The sequence below is a fragment of the Chiloscyllium plagiosum genome, unplaced genomic scaffold, assembly GCF_037043375.1.
Source record: "Chiloscyllium plagiosum isolate Xiang-an unplaced genomic scaffold, Cpla_swu_hap1 HiC_scaffold_3, whole genome shotgun sequence".
NCBI classification, from domain to species: domain Eukaryota; kingdom Metazoa; phylum Chordata; class Chondrichthyes; order Orectolobiformes; family Hemiscylliidae; genus Chiloscyllium; species Chiloscyllium plagiosum.
In genome coordinates, this window is record NW_028270141.1 from 51,274,406 (window position 1) to 51,290,910 (window position 16,505).

Below are 16,505 nucleotides of genomic sequence, written 5' to 3' on the forward strand. Positions count from 1 at the left end.
CACAAATTCAGTCGCCACCCAGTCACCACATTGCCACCATAGCCACAAGGAACAAACCGGAACAACCATGCCGCCACTACTATAGCCTCCGCTGATACTGCCACACCGTCACTAGGAGAAATGGACCAGACTCATTAATGATGACATCTTACATAAAGCCATGGCCACTATGGCCATGAAGAACATATATCTAGATCCACCATCACAACCACCTTCCTCTACCGCAGCCACAGAAAAGAAGAAACAGTAGTAATAATAATCCAGATGTCCAAAATAATGCTCTATGAACATGGATTCAAATCCCATCATGGCAGCTGGTGGAATATAATTCGATAAATAAAATCTGGAATGCAAAGGTAGTCACAATATTCGTGACCATAACTACAGTTATTGATTGTAAAATTCCATCTATTCCATTCATGCCCTTTAGGGAGGAAAATTTGCCATTCTTACTTGGCCTTGACGGCATGCGACTCCAGACCAACAACAATGCAGTTAAATCTGAAATGGTCTAGCAAGCCACTCAGTTCAAGGGCAATGAAGGATAGGAAACACTTGCTGGTCTTGTCAGTGACCCTGACATCCCATGCAATAAAGGAAAGCCGGTTTTAAGGGAGGTCGTTGAGGAAGAGGAGAGTTAGAGAGGTAGGAAAGTTTAGAGATGAATATCTGGAGAGTAGACCAAAATGGCTGACATCCAGTTGGGAAGTAAAGAAGCATAAAAGAAGAGTTCAAGAAATAGTGAATTCTTGGAATGTTCTTCAGAATGGAAGAATCCACATGTTCTAATATAAGTTGAATATACTTACTCAGACCAGATTTTTAGGGTATTTTTAAACAGTGACTATTAATAGGATATGGGCCGGGTGCTGACAGGTGGGAGTAGATTGGGTTGGGATATCTGGTCGGCATGGACATGTTAGACCAAAGGGTTTGTTTCCATGTTGTACATCTCTTTGACTCGATGACTACATAAACACCTCTACCAGCTGGTTAGGCTCCATAGCACCATGTTCCAAGATGCACAGATTCCAACCTGTCAGTAAATTACCAACACATGACTACTGAGGTCACAGTTACACAATATCTTACATTTGAGGCATTTCTACACATTTAAATTCTACCTCAACAGATGGAGCAAGGTCAAAGTCTGAAGGGGCTAAGAATGAGAATTTTAAATTGGAGATAGTGGTGAGGGGTTGTTGAGGGTTGGGAGGTAGTAGTGGTGGAATCAGTAAGAACCAAGAAATGAAATGTTTAGGGTTAAGTAGGAAAGAGCGGCAGATGTGTTGAACAAATCATGGGACATGTGTCTTCATCTGCACTGTGTAATGATAGACAATAGACAATAGGTGCAGGAGTAGGCCATTCAGCCCTTCGAGCCTGCACTGCCATTCAATATAATCATGGCTGATCATTCCTACTCAGTATCCTCTTCCTGCCTTATCTCCATAACCCTTGATTCCACGATCTTTGAGAGCTCTATCCAACTCTTTCTTAAATGAATCCAGAGACTGGGCCTCCCCTGCCCTCTGGGGCAGAGCATTCCACACAGCCACCACTCTCTGGGTGAAAAAGTTTCTCCTCATCTCTGTCCTAAATGGTCTACCCCGTATTTTTAAGCTGTGTCCTCTGGTTCGGCACTCACCCATCAGCGGAAACATGTTTCCTGCTGCCAGAGTGTCCAATCCTTTCATAATCTCATATGTCTCAATCAGATCCCCTTCTAAACTCAAGGGTATACAAGCCCAGTTGCTTCAGTCTTTCAGTGTAATCCCGCCATTCCAGGAATTGACCTTGTGAACCTACGCTGCACTCCCTCAATAGCCAGAATGTCTTTCCTCAAATTTGGAGACCAGAACTGCACACAGTACTCCAGGTGTGGTCTCACCAGGGCCCTCTACAGCTGCAGAAACACCTCTTTGCTTCTATACTCAATTCCTCTTGTTATGAAGGCCAGCATGCTATTAGCCTTCTTCACTACCTGCTGTACCTGCATGCTTATCTTCATTGACTGGTGTACAAGAACACCCAGATCTCTCTGTACTGCCCCTTTACCTAAATTGATTCCATTGAGGTAGTAATCTGCCTTCCTGTTCTTGCCACCAAAGTGGATAACCATACATTTATCCACATTAAACTGCATCTGCCATGCATCTGCCCACTCACCTAACTTGTCCAGGTCACCCTGTAATCTCCTAACTTCCTCATCACATTTCACCCTGCCACCCAGCTTTGCATCATCAGCAAATTTGCTAATGTTATTGCTGATACCATCTTCTATATCATTAACATATATTGTAAAAAGCTGCAGTCCCAGCACGGATCCCTGCGGTACCCCACTGGTCACTGCCTGCCATTCCGAAATGGAATCGTTTATCACTACCCTTTGTTTCCTATCAGCCAACCAATTTTCAATCCAATCTAGTACTTTGCCCCCAATACCATGCGCCCTAGTTTTGCTCACTAACCTCCTATGTGGGACTTTATCAAAAGCTTTCTGAAAGTCCAGGTACACTACATCTACTGGATCTCCCTCATCCATCTTCAGAGTTGCATCCTCAAAAAATTCAAGAAGATTAGTCAAGCATGATTTCCCCTTCATAAATCCATGCTGACTCTGTCCTATCCTGTTACTACTATCCAAATGTGCCGTAATTTCATCCTTTATAATAGACTCCAGCATCTTTCCCACCACTGAGGTCAGACTAACTGGTCTATAATTTCCTGCTTTCTTTCTCCCACCTTTCTTAAAAAGTGGTATAACATTAGCCACCCTCCAATCCTCAAGAACCGATCCCGAATCTATCGAACTTTGGAAAATAATCACCAACGCATCCACGATTTCTCCAGCCACCTCCTTCAGTACCCTGGGATGTAGACAATCAGGCCCCAGAGACTTATCAGCCTTCAGACCTAACAGTCTCTCCAACACCAAGTCCTGGCAAATATAAATTCCCTTAAGTTCAGGTCCTTCAGCCACTGTTACCTCAGGGAGATTGCTTGTGTCTTCTCCAGTGAACACAGATCTGAAGTACCCATTTAATTCTTCTGCCATTTCTTTATTTCCCGTAATATATTCCCCTGTTTCTGTCTTTAAGAGCCCAATTTTAGTCCTAACCATTTTTTTGCCTTGCACATACGTAAAAAAGCTTTTACTATCCTCCTTTATATTATTGGCCAGTTTACCTTCGTACCTCATTTTTCCTCTGCGTATTTCCTTCTTAGTAATCCTCTGTTGCTCTTTAAAAGCTTCCCAGTCCTCAGTTTTCCCACTTATTTTTGCTATGTTATACTTTTTCTCTTTTAACTTTATATGTTTCTTAACTTCCCTCGTCAGCCACGGCTGCCCATGCCTCCTCCTGGGATCTTTCTTCCTTTTAGGAATGAACTGATCCTGCAACTTCTGCATTATACTCAGAAATATCCACCATTGTTCCTCCACAGTCATCCCTGCTAAGGTATTGCACCATTGAACTTTGGCCAGCTCCTCCCTCATAGCTCCATAGTTCCCTTTATTCAACAGAAGTACTGTCACTTCCGACTGTACCCTCTCCGTCTCAAATTGCAGATTGAAGCTTAATGTATTATGGTCACTACTTCCCAATGGCTCCTTCACTTCGAGGTCTCTGACCAATTCTGGTTCGGTACACAATACCAGATCCAGAATTGCCTTCTCCCTGGTCGGCTCCAGCACCAGCTGCTCTAAGAATCCATCTCTGAGGCACTCCACAAAGTCTCTTTCTTGAGGTCCAATACCATCCTGATTCTCCCAGTCTACCTGCATGTTAAAATCCCCCATAACAACTATAGTAACATCTTTGCGACAGGCCAATTTCAGCTCCTGATTCAACTTACATCCGACATTCAGACTATTGTTTGGGGGCCTGTAGATGACTCCCAAGTACCCTTAGTATTTCGCAGCTCTATCCACACTGACTCTACATCCCCTGACTCTAGGTCCCCCCGCGCAAGGGACTGAATATCCTCCCTTACCAACAAGGCCACCCCACCCTTCTGCCCGTCTAATAGCAATCACTTACCTTCCCGTCCGGCTTTGCGCTCCGCCTGAACTTCCGCCCAGCTCCCGCCGCTCTCTGCTGTGAAAAGCTGTGTAATATGATGTACGATGGATGAGTGACACATGGCATAATGCAACATCTGGGTAAACAGTTTTGGGTGAGCTGAAAAGGCAAGCCAGGGAAGTGACAGTGGTCCTTAACTAAGTTAAACTTTTATATCCTGCCCATGCTATTTCCCCCTTCCTCCAACACATCTGCAAAATGAGTGACACTTACATTGATTCCGTTCAGACATGTGCCTCCATTCAAGCACAGATCTGAGGAACACTTAGTGAGATCTGTCTCACAGTCATGCCCGGTAAACCCAACTGGACAATTACAGACAGATCTTGGCATTGTATTCTAACACACTTTACCAATGAGGCGTCGGCAAATCACAGCTCCTCATTACCTCGTCACAAAAAGATTCTTTAAAAGATGAGATCACAGTTATTTTCAGTGCAAAATTTGAAAGCCTAGTATCGCAGATCGACATGCACTACTTTTATCTCTATTATATCAGCCTTTATTCCTTTCAGAAGAATTTGCAGAAAGAAAATTGTGTAATATGTTTGACATTTTCAACAAATCAGATTCCCCAAACATTCCCCAAGGACAAGAGGAGTTTTAGTTTGACTGGGATGAATATAAAAAAGAACATTCATGTAAGAATAAATGTCTATTAACTGACTGCATTGTAAAACAAACCTGCTCAGCTTGCTTTATAATAACCATGCACAAATGTTTTAATATTGACAGTTTTATGATCAAAAATAATTTAATCACTGGTTTCTGGTGCATACTAGCAACACTTTAAACAGTAGCATGCACAATAAAAAGCCCAAAAGAAAATCTTCATTACATAGAGTCATAGAGCTGTACAGCATGAAAACAGACCCTTCAGTCCAACTTGTCCATGCTGACCAGATATCCTAATTAGTCGAGTCCCATTTGCCAGAATTTGGCCCATATCCCTCTAAACCCTTCCTATTCATGTACCCAGCCAGATGCCTTTTAAGTGTTGCAATTGTACCAGCCTCCATCACTTTCTCTGGAATCTCATTCCACACACATACCACCCTTTGCATGAAAAAGTTGTCCCTTAGATCCTTTTCAAATCTTTCCCTTCTCACCTTAAACCAATGCTCTCTAGTTTTGGACTCTGCTACCCTGGGGGAAAGAACTTGGCTATTCATCCTATCTATGACCGTCAGGATTTTATAAACTTCTATTATGTCATTCCTTAGCTCACAACACTCCAGAGAAAATAGTCCCATACTATTCAGCCTCTGCCTACAGCTCAAACCGTCCAACCCTGGCAACATCCTTGTAAATCTTTTCTGAACCATTTCAATTTTCACAACATCCTTTCAATAGCTAGGAGACCAGAATTGAACACTGTATTCCAAAATTGGCCTAATTAACATCTTGCACAACTGAAACATGATCTCCCCACTCCTATACTCAAAGTTTTCAAAAATGCAGCACATATAAACAAATTCTCATTGACAAAGTGGATATGTTAATTAAGACCCCATTCTAATGAACAGGTGTTATTGCAAAGTGTTATGATCTGGAATGTAACAGAAAAGCTGCTAGAAGCAGATTTAAATATAACATTCCGTACTTGAGAAGAAGTTACAGGGTCACAGGCATTGAACCAAGGAAGCAGGATCAAAAGCTCTTTCAAAGAACTGGCATGATGGGTGAATGATCTACTTCTGTACTATTCAGGGGACATGGATGGTTAAATGAGTGGGCAAAGGTCTGGCAGATGGAGTACAATGTTAATAAATGTGAAGTCATCCATTTTGTTAGGAATAACAGTAAAAAGGACTATTACCTGAATAGTAAAAAGCTGCAGCAAGCCACTGCACAAAGGGACCTGGGTGTCCTTGTGCCTGAATCACAGAAGGTTGGTCTGCAGGTATAACAGGTAATTAAGAAGGCAAACAGAATTTTGTCCTTCACTGCTAAAGAGAGTTCAAAAGCAGGGAGGTTATGTCACAGCGGTATATAGTGCAGGTGAGGTTACACCTGGAGTATTCTGTGCAGTTTTGGTCTCCTTACTTGAGAAAGGATGAACTGAAGCAAGAGGAGGTGCAAAGGAGGCTAAGTAGGTTGATTCCAGAGTTGATGATTTTAGCTTATGAGGAGAGACTGAGTAGACTGGGATTATATTCATTGGTATTTAGGAGAATGGTGGGGGAAATAGATAAGCTAGAAGTAGTGAGGATGTTTCCACTAGCAGGTGAAATTAGGACAAGAGGACATAGCCTCAATGTTAGGTGGAGCAGATTTAGGACTGAATTGCGGAGGAACTTCTTCACCCAGAGGGTTGTAAATCTAAGGAATTTTCTGCAGTTGAGGCTTCCACAGTACATGCTTTCAAAGCTAAGACAGATAATTTTTTGAACAGCAAAGGAATATAGTAAGGGTTATAGTGAGAGGGTGGGTAGAGTCATCGAGTCATAGAGATGTACAGCATGGAAACAGACCTTTCGGTCCAACCTGTCCATGCTGACCAGATCTCTCAACCCAATCTAGTCTTACTGCCAGCACCCGACCCGTATCCCTCCACACCCTTCTTATTCATATATCCATCCAAATGCCTCTTAAATGTTGCAATTGTACCAGCCTACACCACTTCCTCTGGCAGCTCATTTCATATACGTGCCACGCTCTGTGTGAAAACGTTGCCCCATAGGTCTCTTTTGTATCTTTCCCCTCTCACCCTAAACCTATGTCCTCTAGTTCTGGATTCTCCCACCCCAGGGAAAAGACTTTGCCTATTTCCCTATCCATGCCTCTCATAATTTTGTAAACCTCTATAAGGTCACCCCTCAGCCTCCGACACTCCAGGGAAAACAGTCCCAGCCTGTTCAGCCTTTCTCTATAGCTCAAATCCTCCAACCCTGGCAACATCCTTGTAAATCTTTTCTGAACCCTTTCAAGTTTCACAACATCTTTCCGATAGGAAGGAGACCAGAATTGGATGCAATACTCCAACAGTGGCCTAACCAATGTCCTGTACATCTGCAACATGACCACCCAACTCCTGTGCTCAATACTCTGACCAATAAAGGAAAGCATACCAAACGCCTTCTTCACTATCCTATCTACCTGTGACTCCACTTTCAAGGAGCTATGAACCTGCACTCCAAGGTCTCTTATGTGGAGCTGAGGCCACAAAAAGTTCAGCCATGATCTTATTGAATGGGCAGAAGAGTGGCAGAAGGAGTTTAATTTAGATAAATGCATGCTGCTGTACTTTGGAAATGCAAAACGGGACAGGACTTATATACTTAATGATAAAGGTCCTGGGGTGTGAACAAAGAGACCTTGGAGTGCAGACTCCAAGTGGAGTCGTAGGCAGATGATAAGATAGATAAGGAAGTGTTTGGTACACTTGCTTGGTCAAAGCATTGTGTGTAGGAGTTGGGAGGTCATGTTGCAATGATTAGGCCATTTTTGAAATTCTACATACAATTCTGGTCTCCCAGCTATAGTAGGAATGTTGTGAAACTTGAAGCGGTTCAGAAAAGATTTTCAAGGATGTTGCCAAGCTTGGAGGGTTTGACCTACAGGGAGAGGCTGAATAGTATGGTACTATTTTCTCTGTTGCAATGGAGGGTGAGGAGTGAACTTATAGAGGTTTATAAAATCATAAGGGGCACAGATAGGGTGAACAACCAAGGTCTTTTTCCCAGTGTAAGGAGATCAGAATTAGAGGCATAGGTTAAGGTGAGAGGGGGGATCTAAGGGCAACTTTTTTATGCAGAGGGTGGTGCGTGTGTGGAATGAGCTGCCCAAGGAAGTGGTGGAGGTGGGTAAAATTACAACATTTAAAAGGCATCTGGATGGGTATATGAATAGGAAGGGTTTAGAAATATAACAGCCAAATGCTGGCAACTGGGATGAGACTACCCTAGGACATCTAGATGGCATGGACAAGGTGGACCAAAGGGTCTGTTTCCATTATGTATATCTCTATGACTGTATATGGCAACACTGATTTCTGATCATGTGCAATCTGAAGGCCCTAACTGGCAAGCAGAATCACAATATTGCACTCAATGTACTCTATGAATGGCAGAAAACTCAGAGGCTCAGAAGAACACAGAAAACTTGAGGTGCTTTTCCACAATCCCTGAAGTTGAGAGGATAAGTTAATAGAATACTTAAGACGACATACGGAATGCTTGCCTTTATCAGTCATAGCATAGATGGTAAGAGCAAAGAGGTCATGATGGAGCTGTACTGACTTTGGTAAGGCCACAGATGAAGTAGTGTGTACAGTTCTGTTCACCGCACTACAGGAAGGACGTGATTACACTAGAGGGAGTGTAAAGTAGGTTCATCAGAATGTTGCTTGGGATGGAGCATTTCAGCTATGAAGAGAGACTGAACAATTGCAGGTTGTTTTCTTTGGAGCAGAGAATTGTCTGAGGACATCTGATGGAGGTGAAGATGATGAGGAGTTGCATGGACACGTTGAATAGGAAGCAGCTGTTCTCCCTGGTCAAAAGGTCAATAACAAAGGGATACTATCCTAAAGTGGAAGGCAGGAGGTTTAGAGGGAACTTCAGAAATAATCTTTTACCCATAGGGTGGTGGGCATCTTAAATGCACTGTCTGGGAGGGTAGTTAGGGCAGGAAACTTCATTTACTTTAAGAAGTAGTTGGATGAATACTGAAAATGTCATAACATGCAAGGCTATGAGCCTAGTGTGGGGAAAAGACTTTATAGTAGCAAGGAATCAAGATGGCGCTAAAGAGTGGTAACTCTTGTTCCAATGGTGATGGAGCAGCGAAGGGGACCCATGCCTAGCCACTAGGCCAATGGTGGACCACCTAACAAAAAGAACTTTGAACATCTTTTTTCTTTACTTTTCTGCCTTTATATGCTATGTTTTGACTTTCTGTGTTTTAAGATGGTGCCAGAGAGGGATGATACTATTTAACACTTTTCACTGTATTTTGTAACAAAATACAAGTGACAATAAATCAAATCAAATCAAATCAAATAGTGGTATATTTCTGGTGGGACGGACTTGATGGGCCAATGGACTTCTGTATTGCATGATTCTATGATTGCACACACACACAACACTATCCTTAAAGCCAAACTCTCTTAAAGGCAATGTACACCTGCAAAAGTTGCAGTCAAAAAATGACAATGTTAGAGGACGGTGAAAGCTCATGGTTTTCTGCCTTCAGACTCAAGAATGGGAATGCTACCATCCAAGACACTGCCAATTCCTTACTAACATAATTTCAAAGATATGAAAGCACTAGCAAGTCACTTCGCCTGGTCAATTTCATGCTTTGCAAAAGCCATGTTCATATACTTAATCATATACATTAAAACAGCTGCAAGGAGGTTCTGCATAAATATTCCTTGACGACCAATAGTCATGAATCCAGCATTTCCACTTCTTAATGTTGATCAACACACCTTGCACTGCAAATACAAACCTGTTGGATTGGTCAAGAAGGAGTTGGCGAAGATGTGTTGCTGGAAAAGCGCAGCAGGTCAGGCAGCATCCAGGGAACAGGAGAATCGACGTTTCGGGCATAAGCCCTTCTTCAGGAATGAGAAAAGTTTGTCCAGCAGGCTAAGATAAAAGGTAGGGAGGAGGGACTTGGGGGAGGGGCGTCGGAAATGTGATAGGTGGAAAGAGGTCAAGGTGAGGGTGATAGGTCAGACTGGGGTGGGGGCGGAGAGGTCGGGAAGAAGATTGCAGGTTAGGAAGGCGGTGCTGAATTCGATGGATTTGACTGAGACAGGGTGGGGGGAGGGGAAATGAGGAAACTGGTGAAATCCGAGTTCATCCCTTGTGGTTGGAGGGTTCCTAGCCGGAAGATGAGGCGTTCTTCCTCCAACCGTCATTTTGTTGTGGTCTGACGATGGAGGAGTCCAAAGACCTGCATATCCTTGGTGGATTGGGAGGGGGAATTGAAATGTTGAGCCACAGGGTGGTTGGGTTGGTTGGTCCGGGTGTCCCAGAGGTGTTCTCTGAAACGCTCCGCAAGTAGCCGGCCTGTCTCCCCAATATAGAGGAGGCCACATTGGGTGCAGAGGATGCAATAGATAATGTGTGTGGAGGTGCAGGTGAATCTTTGGCGGATATGGAAGTTTCCTTTGGGGCCTTGGAGGGAGGTGAGGGGGGAGGTGTGGGCGCAAGTCTTGCACCTCCTGCAGTTGCAGGGAAAGGTGCCGGGAGTGGAGGTTGGGTTGGTGGAGGGTGTGGATCTGACGAGGGAGTCACGGAGGGAGTGGTCTTTACGGAATGCTGATAGGGGAGGGGAGGGAAATATATCCTTGGTGGTGGGGTCCGTTTGGAGGTGGCGGAAATGACGGTGGATGATGCGCTGTACATGGAGATTGGTGGGGTGGTAGGTGAGGACCAATGGGGTTCTGTCCTGGTGGCGGTTGGAGGGGCGGGGTTCAAGGGTGGAGGAGCGGGAAGTGGAAGAGATGCGGTGGAGGGCATCGTCGACCACGTCAGGGGGGAAATTGCGGTCCTTGAAGAAGGAGGCCATCTGGGTTGTGCGTTTTTGGAACTGGTCCTCCTGGGAGTCGAAGGAATTGGGAGAATGGGATGGCGTTTTTACAGGGGGCGGGATGGGAGGAGGTGTAGTCCAGGTAGCTGTGGGAGTCGGTCGGTTTGTAGTAGATGTCTGTGTTGATTCGGTCGCCTGAGATAGAAATAGAAAGGTTGAGGAAGGGGAGGGAGGAATCTGAGACTGTCCAGGTGAATTTGAGGTCGGGGTGGAAGGTGTTGGTGAAGTGGATGAACTGGCGCCGATACAGTCATCGATGTAGCGGAGGAAAAGGTGGTGGGTGGGGCCAGTGTAGTTGCGGAAGATGGATTGTTCCACATATCCTACGAAGAGGCAGGCATAGCTGGGGCCCATGCGGGTGCCCATGGCTACTCCTTTCGTTTGGAGGAAGTGGGAGGATTGGAAAGAGAAGTTGTTCAGGAGGAGGACCAGTTCAGTCAGTCGAAGGAGGGTGCCAGTGGAAGGGTACTGGTCGGTATGGCGGGAAAGAAAGAAGCGGAGGGCTTTGAGTCCTTCGTGATGGGGGATGGAGGTGTACAGGGACTGGATGTCCATGGTGAAAATAAGGCGTTGGGGACCGGGGAAGCAAAAATCATGGAGCAGGTGGAGGGCATGGGTGGTGTCCCGAACGTAGGTGGGGAGTTCTTGGACTAAGGGGGACAGGACGGTGTCAAGGTATGCAGAGATGAGTTCGGTGGGGCAGGAGCAAGCGGAGACAATGGGTTGGCCGGGGCAGTCAGGTTTGTGGATTTTGGGCAGGATGTTGAAGCGGGAGGTGCGGGGTAGTCCCACAACCCTGCACCGCCCGCTTCTACCTCCTGCCCAAAATCCACAAACCTGACTGCCCCGGCCGACCCTTTGTCTCCGCCTGCTCCTGCCCCACCGAACTCATCTCCGCATACCTTGACACCGTCCTGTCCCCCTTAGTCCAAGAACTCCCCACCTACGTTCGGGACACCACCCATGCCCTCCACCTGCTCCATGATTTTCGCTTCCCCGGTCCCCAACACCTTATTTTCACCATGGACATCCAGTCCCTGTACACCTCCATCCCCCATCACGAAGGACTCAAAGCCCTCCGCTTCTTTCTTTCCCGCCATACCGACCAGTACCCTTCCACTGGCACCCTCCTTCGACTGACTGAACTGGTCCTCACCCTGAACAACTTCTCTTTCCAATCCTCCCACTTCCTCCAAATGAAAGGAATAGCCATGGGCACCCGCATGGGCCCCAGCTATGCCTGCCTCTTCGTAGGATATGTGGAACAATCCATCTTCCGCAACTACACTGGGCCCACCCACCACCTTTTCCTCCGCTACATCGATGACTGTATCGGCGCTGCCTCGTGCTCCCACGAGGAGGTTGAACAGTTCATCCACTTCACCAACACCTTCCACCCCGACCTCAAATTCACCTGGACAGTCTCAGATTCCTCCCTCCCCTTCCTCAACCTTTCTATTTCTATCTCAGGCGACCGAATCAACACGGACATCTACTACAAACCGACTGACTCCCACAACTACCTGGACTACACCTCCTCCCATCCTGCCCCCTGTAAAAACGCCATCCCATTCTCCCAATTCCTTCGACTACGCCGCATCTGCTCCCAGGAGGACCAGTTCCAAAAACGCACAACCCAGATGGCCTCCTTCTTCAAGGACCGCAATTTCCCCCCCGACGTGGTCGACGATGCCCTCCACCGCATCTCTTCCACTTCCCGATCCTCCGCCCTTGAACCCCGCCCCTCCAACCGCCACCAGGACAGAGCCCCACTGGTCCTCACCCACCACTCCACCAATCTCCATGTACAGCGCATCATCCGCCGTCATTTCCGCCACCTCCAAATGGACCCCACCACCAAGGATATATTTCCCTCCCCTCCCCTATCAGCATTCCGTAAAGACCACTCCCTCCGTGACTCCCTCGTCAGATCCACACCCCCCACCAACCCAACCTCCACTCCCAGCACCTGCCCCTGCAACCACAGGAGGTGCAAGACTTGTGCCCACACCTCCCCCCTCACCTCCCTCCAAGGCCCCAAAGGAAACATCCATATCCGCCACAGATTCACCTGCACCTCCACACACATTATCTATTGCATCCTCTGCACCCGATGTGGCCTCCTCTATATTGGGGAGACAGGCCGGCTACTTGCGGAGCATTTCAGAGAACACCTCTGGGACACCCGGACCAACCAACCCAACCACCCTGTGGCTCAACATTTCAATTCCCCCTCCCACTCCACCAAGGATATGCAGGTCTTTGGACTCCTCCATCGTCAGACCACAACAAAACGACGGTTGGAGGAAGAACGCCTCATCTTCCGGCTAGGAACCCTCCAACCACAAGGGATGAACTCGGATTTCACCAGTTTCCTCATTTCCCCTCCCCCCACCCTGTCTCAGTCAAATCCATCGAATTCAGCACCGCCTTCCTAACCTGCAATCTTCTTCCCGACCTCTCCGCCCCCACCCCAGTCTGACCTATCACCCTCACCTTGACCTCTTTCCACCTATCACATTTCCGACGCCCCTCCCCCAAGTCCCTCCTCCCTACCTTTTATCTTAGCCTGCTGGACAAACTTTCCTCATTCCTGAAGAAGGGCTTATGCCCGAAACGTCGATTCTCCTGTTCCCTGGATGCTGCCTGACCTGCTGCACTTTTCCAGCAACACATTTTCAGCTCTGATCTCCAGCATCTACAGACCTCACTTTCTCCTCAAGGATTTGGCGAAAGTGAGGACTGCAGATGCTGGAGATTAGAGTCAAGATTAAAGTGGTGCTGGAAAAGCACAGCAGGTCAGGCAGCATCCGAGAAGCAGGAAAATCAACGTTTTGGGCAGGAGCCCTTCATGAAGGAGGATTTGATCCAATTGGTCCCAAGATCAAAAAGCTTTGTGACTATCTCTGGATGATGTTGAAGATGCCAGATCTGTGATAACTATTTACAAGAACATTAACAATATATACTCACTCAACACCCATCATCAGTCGGGAGTGGCTTGCCTATTTATGAGTGAGAAAGCTGTCGGTTCACTTTAGAGACTTAAACACAAAATCTCGACACAAAATCAGAATTAAATGCATTTTGAAGGAACACTATGCACTGCTGATAGTCAGTCTTTTGGATGAACTATTAAACCGATGCCCCATTTAACCTTCCCAGATGGATGTAAAAGATCCTGTGGGTGGCATGGTGCGCAGTGGTTAGCACTGCTGCCTCACAGCACCAGGGACCCAGGTTTGACTCCATCCTCGGGTGACGTTCTGTGTGGATTTTCCCCATGTCTGTGTGGGTTTTGTCTGGGTACTCTGGTTTCCTCTCACAATCCTAGGATGTACAGGTCAGGTGAATTGGCTGTGCTAAATTGCCTGTAGTGTTAGGTGCATTTGTCAGAGTGGGTCTAGGTGGGTTACTCTTTGGCAGGGGGGGGAGGGGAGTATCAGTGCGGACTTGTTGGGCCAAATGGCTTGTTTTCCACACTGTAGGGAATCTAATCTAATCTAATTTTAAAAACCATCTTATAAAACCAGTTGGAAAAGAGCAGAGGATTTCAGCCTGTCTTCACAATCAATGACTATCATATCTCACTAACTTGATTGAGTTTTTTGAAGAACTAACAAAGAGGATTGTTGAGGGCAGAGCGGTGGATGTGATCTGTATGGACTTCAGTAAGGCGTTTGACAAGGTTCCCCATGGGAGACTGATTAGCAAGGTTAGATCTCATGGAATACAGGGAGAACTAGCCATTTGGATACAGAACTGGCTCAAAGATAGAAGACAGAGAGTGGTGGTGGAGGGTTGTTTTTCAGACTGGAGGCCTGTGACCAGTGGAGTGCCACAAGGATCAGTGCAGGGTCCTCTACTTTTTGTCATTCACATAAATGATTTGGATTCAATCATAAGAGCTACAGTTAGTAAGTTTGCAGATGACACCAAAACTGGAGGTGTAGTGGACAACGAAAAGGGTTACCTCAGATTACAACAGGATCTTGGCCAGATGGGCCAATGGGCTGAGAAAAGGCAAATGGATAAAAACAGGGTAAAAAAAAAGGATTGCAGATGCTTTTAAGGAAACCAGAGTCTAGATTAGAGTGGTGCTGGAAAAGCACAGCAGGTCAGACAGCATCTGAGGAGCAGGAAAATTGACGTTTCGGGGAAAGGCCCTTCATCAGGAATAAAGGCAGGGTGCCTGCAGAGTGGAGAGATAAATGAGAGGTGGGCGGAGGTGGGGAGAATGTAGCATAGTACAATAGGTGAATGGGGGTGGGGATGGAGGTGATCGGTCAGAGAAGAGGGTGGGGGAAGGTACCAAAGAGTACAATGGGTGAATGGGGGTGAGGATGAAGGTGATAGGTCAGAGAGGTGGGTGGAGTGGATAGGTGGAAAGGAAGATAGGCAGGTAGGACAGGTCATGGGGATGGTGCTGAGCTGGAAGGTTGGAGCTGGGGTGAGGGGGAAATGAGGAAACTGGTGAAATCCACATTGATGCCATGGAGTTGAAGTGTTCCGAGGAGGAAGATGAGGCGTTCTTCCTCCAGGGGTCGGGTGGTGAGAGAGCGGCGGTGGAGGAGGCCCAGGACCTCCATGTCCTCAGCAGAGTGGGAGGGGGAGTTGAAATGTTGGGCCACAGGGCGGTGGGGTTGATTGGTGCGGGTGCCCTGGAGATGTTCCCTAAAGCGCCGTGCTAGGAGGTGTCCAATCTCCCCAATGTAGAGGAGACCGCATCGGGAGCAACGGATATAATAAGTGATATTGTTGGATGTGCAGGTAAAGCCTCGATGGGGGTGGAAGGCTCCTGGGGCCTTGGATGGAGGTGAGGGAGGAGGTGTGGGTGCAGGTTTTACAATTCCTGCAGTGGCAGGGGAAGGTGCCAGGAAAGGAGGGTGGGTTGTTGAGGGGCGTGGACCTGACCAGGTAGTCATGGAGGGAACGGTCTTTGCGGAAAGTCGAAAAGGGTGGGGAGGGAAACATATCCCTGGTGGTGGGGTCCGTTTGGAGGTGGCGGAAATGTCATCGGATGATGTGGTTTATGCGAAGGTTGGTAGGGTGCGAGGTGAGCACCTGGGGGGTTCGGTCTTTGTTACGGTTGGAGGGGTGGGGTTTGAGGGCGGAGGTAAGGGATGTGGACGAGATGCGTTGGAGGCCATCTTTAACCACGTGGGAAGGGAAATTGCGGTCTCTAAAGAAGGAGGCCATCTGGTGTGTTCTGTGGTGCAACTGGTCCTCCTGGGAGCAGATACGGCAGAGATGGAGGAATTGGGAATACGGGATGGCATTTTTGCAGGAGGTAGGGTGGGAAGAGGTGTAATCCAGGTAGCTGTGGGAGTCGATGGGTTTGTAAAAAGTGTCAGTGTCAAGTCGGTCGTCATTAATGGAGATGGAAAGGTTCAGGAAGGGGAGGGAGGTGTCAGAGATGGTCCCCAGGTGAATTTAAGGTTGGGGTGGAATGTTTTGGTGAAGTTGATGAATTGCTTAATCTCCTCGCGGGAGCACGAGGTGGCGCCAATGCAGTCATCAATGTAGCGGAGGAAGAGGTGGGGAGTGGTGCCGGTGTAACTACGGAAGATGGACTGTTCTACGTAGCCAACAAAGAGACAGGAGTAGCTGAGGCCCATACGGGTGCCCATGGCTACCCCTTTGGTCTGGAAGAAGTGGGAGGATTCAAAGGAGAAATAAAAAGAAACAAAGTGCAAGAAAAGCCCAGTATTTGAGGCAACATCTATGGAGAGAGGAAAATATTTAATTGTTCGGGTTATGCCTCAGAACTGGTTGAAAAATGGTGAGTTTTATGGTGTTGAAAGTAAAGTGGAGAAGATAACTGGTACAAGGGAGGTTAGAGAAATTGAGAGAAATCTGCAATCTAATTCCAAATTT